This window comes from Tupaia chinensis, unplaced genomic scaffold (genome assembly GCF_000334495.1).
Source record: "Tupaia chinensis unplaced genomic scaffold, TupChi_1.0 Scaffold000079_1, whole genome shotgun sequence".
Classification (NCBI taxonomy): Eukaryota; Metazoa; Chordata; class Mammalia; order Scandentia; family Tupaiidae; genus Tupaia; species Tupaia belangeri.
This window is the reverse complement of record NW_006159540.1, coordinates 1,031,295-1,036,018: the sequence shown is the minus strand read 5'-3', so window position 1 is coordinate 1,036,018 and position 4,724 is coordinate 1,031,295. Positions and strand designations below refer to the sequence as shown.

The following is a 4,724-nucleotide window of genomic DNA, read 5'->3' as shown; positions in this document are numbered from 1 at the left end:
GTAAATACTACAGTGAGGAAGAGGAGATGGAGCTGTGGGATCCTGGAAGAGACTATGAGCTGTATTTTACATATGCTGGAAGCCTCAGAGGCTAATGGTGGAGATAGAGGACCCAGAGGACTGATGAGTGGAAGATATAGAGCTCCGTGCATTTCATGACTCTAAAAAAGCTTAACAAAATTGTCCTTATCAAGTTGAAAAAAGCGAGAGATCAGACTCAGGAGGCTAAGCAGAAAGTAGACCCCTGTCACCTACAGCTACAGAATCTGTTGTATGAGGTGATGCACTCATAGGAGATTGCCAAAGCCTGGAGTTTAAGTTAAAGCATGAACAAATTGGTCTGATCAGGTAAGAGGGGTTTTATAAGAAGGCTCTACCAGATATCAGCAAACCCAAAGTCACCATTTGCAGACCCTCACCAGCAGACTCTGCATATCTAGCCTAGAAGCTGGAACAGTGGAAAAGGCTGGCAGAGAAATACTAAAAGTACCTGTCCAACAAGGTGAAGATTTTGAAGGAGACCAAGGTGAAGAAGGAGTATCTGAGCAGCCTGCAACCAGGCCTCATGCCACATGTAGGCTTCCCTCCTGGGGCAGGAATATCATTCATGCTCTTCTCCCAGTCTCCCAAGCAACAGAAGACAACCAAGCATATTCTGCCTCCCTGTTCTCTTCCTACAGGCCACAGCATATGGGCAAGCATGTGACAGACATTGTCTGTAGCAATTGACAGTGGTATAGACAAAGCCAAGGCTCTGTTTAAGCCCCCGGAGAACTCCTAAGATGGTCAGCATCACTCAGATACTGAGGAGGAGCAGTCCAAGGGATGCCTGGGACTTCCACTGGAGATTCAGTTGGGCATCAGTCACAGGGATATGCTGAAGAGGCATTGTCTGCTCGTCCTGCTAGACCTGAAAGGCAAAGAGGACAGTGTACTTCACTTGACTTTCTTCTATCTCATGAATCTTAACATTATGATAGTAAAATCCAAAGTGACAACCACTGTGGAACTGATCATGCTTGTCAGGGGCAGAGGACTTACTGTCTCCTAATTCAGTCCTGAGCTATTTGAGGTGGTGATCATGGAAAGAAAACTCCAAGTCCAGCCAATTAGTGTCAGTTTCACAGTACAGGCACCTTGACTGTGAAAGACTACATACTTGGTGAAGGTGTCCCCTACCTATTAGTACAGAAGCTAAATGGCCACCACTTACCCAAATCACAGCCCAACACATTGTGATCACTCAACTTGCTAACCATTTGCTGAGCACCAGCCACATGAAAGCCACCAGGAAACTGCGGACCAGGTGCAGCCCAGTCTGACCTTCTCCATATTTGCACTTCCAGAATGGGGCATCGTGACTATTACCAGTGATTACCAGTACCTCTTCTTTGCCTAGGTTGTGTCTGTCTTGATGTAATGGGTGATGTTTGCCCATGAAGATGATGTGAAGCTGCATTTCACCAAAGTTGTGCAGAAGTGGGGCTGGCCAGGGACAATGTCTACTATAAGACACTCATAGAAAAGGGCACAGACCAACTTCAGGCTTCCTGGTGTTGAACTCCACCTACTACACCCATTTTTCAGCTCTGTGTCAACTGGAGATAGGGGAAAAACAACAACTACAACATTCAGGTCATGAGATAGTAGGGCGAGGTCAGTGTGTGTGTGTGTTATGTGGAGCCGTGCATCACTCAGTTGCTGTTGGTGTTATGGGACATCAGCCTGGAGAGGGATAACCATGACAGTGTGGAGGACCCCAGGGAATTTCTCCAGGAGATGATGTTGCCTACTGCTTTTCAGGAGTCCCAGCAGAATGAAGTAGTTCAAATATAATCATCCTGAGGTATTTGTCACCCATCGCTGAACTCCCAGGAGAACTGTGGTTTCTCTTAATGCCCCAGTCAAGAACTGAGCTCTGTTTTTGGTCCTGACCCATGTGTAGTTCTCTGTATTCTACAATGACATGAGCAAATAAAGTGTCACATGATCATATGGCCTTTGTCTGTGACTCCTTGTGGGGGCCACAGTGCAGTCTGGTAGGGAAGCTGGGGGCCACTGCAGAAAAAGATTGCTGATAAAGAGGCTTTTTTTAGGTGGCCAACGAAAGCAGTAGAAAAAGACTGTGACTCTGCAGAAAGAAGAAACTATGCACAAATTTCAAATTTTTCTATGTGAATTTTTCACTTAAAAAAGTTATTGAGAATTTTATTCTGTTATATACAAGTAATAAAAGACCATATTACACCACAATTATCTTGTACTCAAAATCTATTTATCCACAGATTTTTTTTTTTTTTTGAGAAATTTTCGCTATAGGGCGCGTGCGCTCGCCAGACAGACAGAGAGACATAGAGACAGAAAGCAAGAAATCACCCCCCAGGGGGGATGGTCACGCCGCAATCCCTTCTCCTCCATTCTCCTCTCGGGATCTTGGGCACACACGCACACACGCCCAGCGTGAGTTTTAAGCCACAGGGTCTGGGACGCAAACCGCGGTTGACTACGTGGGAGTCCAGTGACATAGCCATTACGCTAACTGCTGGTTCCCATTTATCCACAGATTCTTGAAGTTCCCTCATATTATCAGAGATCTCTACTATTAACAGGTTGCAAGAGAATCCAGAGTCAGCAGAACACAAGAAGAATCTCTGCTTCCCCATTCACCAGCTCTTCATTTTTTTCTATTTTTAAATAAATATATAATTGTATACATTTGTGGTGGTTCAATGTGACTTTCCAGTACATAAATACATGTTTATAATTAAATCAGAGTAATTAGTATATTTATCTAAAAATACCAAAAACACAAACAAAAACCGGAAATATTACTGTATTTTCTAAGGTTTTTATATGTGGTATTCTTTTTTTTTTCCCCTCTTTTTTCTTTTTCGTATTTATTCATTAAGTGAAGAGTTGTAGAATATCTGATGTTATGTTTTAATAATTGTTTTGGCCCAGCAGAAACATAGTGCTCTGCAGTGCTGGGGGCCATATGAAAGACTGGGATTCAGTTCCTGGTTCAATGTGTACATGCTTGGGTACACATACATCTGCCCATGATTCTGGCTGGCTGAGGATTCAGGGACAGAGATAGTGGGATCCCAATGAAGGAACTTGTCTTTTGGTGTTCTGTAATGATACACAGTGGTTGAAGGTAAAAATGAAATTAAAAATAGAAAAAAGAAAAAAGTTGAAAGGATACAAAAATGGAAAATTATCTGTTGATGATAACATGTATGATAATATCTTTAATTGGGATAAAATATAGTGTATTCATGCTTGGAAAATTGATTTTATAAGCTGTAATGATATACAGTGATTGAAAGTATAAAATAATAATAAATAGGGACCAGCAGTTAGCATAATGACTGTGTCGCTGGACTCCCACATACTCGACCACAGTTTGAGTCCCGGACCCGATGGCTTAAAACTCAAACCAGGCGCGTGTGCGTGCGTGCCCAAGATCCCGAGAGGAGAATGGAGGAGAAGGGATTGCGGTGTGGCCATCCCCCCTGGGGGATGATTTCTCGCTTTCTGTCTCTCTGTCTCTCTCTGTCTGGAGAGCACACATGCCCTATAGCAAAAACCTCTCCAAAAAAATTAAATAAATAAATAAATAAATAGACTATGAAAAAAGAAAGAATTTATAAAATAAGTAATTATTATAATAATTAAATGTCTAGGTAGTATACATTTTTCTAAACTATTCTTAGAAAATTCTTATAATATTTTATTTTTTCTATAGAAAACTTGTTTCAAAATACTGAGAACTTACAGTAGAGCATTCGTTCCAGGGTATAATATTCTTTGAAAATAAATTCGTATTATGAATTTCCTTCTGCTAGGTCTTTGGTATCAAGCATTACAATCATCTAGTTAGAATTTGGACTTGGTATAAAGCTTTTTTATTGTAATATTTATTGTTATTCAGTGCATTAGAGGATTCAAATTCTTTTAGTGATAGGTTATGTTTAGAGTTTTGTCTAAATTACAATTTCTCCCTCCCTGGTTAGTTTAATTATCCTCACTTTTTTATTAAGTTTTTGCACTATGTAATTTTTTTTCAAAGAATTATTTTATTTAACTTTATTTATTTACCTACTTATTTTTTAAATTTGACCAGAGAGGGACAGAATGAGAGAGAGATAGAGAGGGAAAGTGAGAAAGCAAGCTGCCAGGTCTGGGACTCGAACCACAGCCATGTGGGAATCCAGCACCCTTAACCACCACACCACCTGCTGGCCCTAACTATAGTGCACATATGCTTAAGAGAGAGAAAAAGTGAGAAAGCACTCCCCAAGGAGGATAACTAGGCCTCAAGTCCTTCATCTCCAGTTCCCTCGGGATATTGGGCATGCACACACGTGCCCAGTGTGATTTTCAAACCCCTGGATCTAGGACTCAGAAGGTACAGCTGGTAGTGCAGGATCCAGAGTCTTAACCTCAATACCACCTACTGGTCTCAAATTATCCTCACTTTTGCCTTCAGATTTTTCTTCTTATGTTAGGTTCCTAAGCAAATCTTCCTCTTGCAGCTCTTCCATTTAGCTTTCACTGGTACTTTTATTCAATTCTTGCTTGAGTGATGGTGTTTGTGTGTGGGGGGGGAGGGGGATGCTGTTCTCTAATCTTTTGATTAAGTGTAAATCTTAGGCAATATAAAATTGAGTATCAAAAAAGTTCTGTCCCTCATCCAGAGGGACAGGATGAGATTCTCTTCT

The 4,724-nt window shown here is 41.3% G+C and overlaps 1 pseudogene; it reads left to right on the top strand.

The window, feature by feature from the left end:
- The window catches only part of LOC102491656 (THO complex subunit 5 homolog), a 2,261-nt pseudogene extending 394 nt beyond the window's left edge, over positions 1 to 1,867 (top strand).
- The last annotated feature ends 2,857 nt before the right edge of the window (positions 1,868 to 4,724 follow it).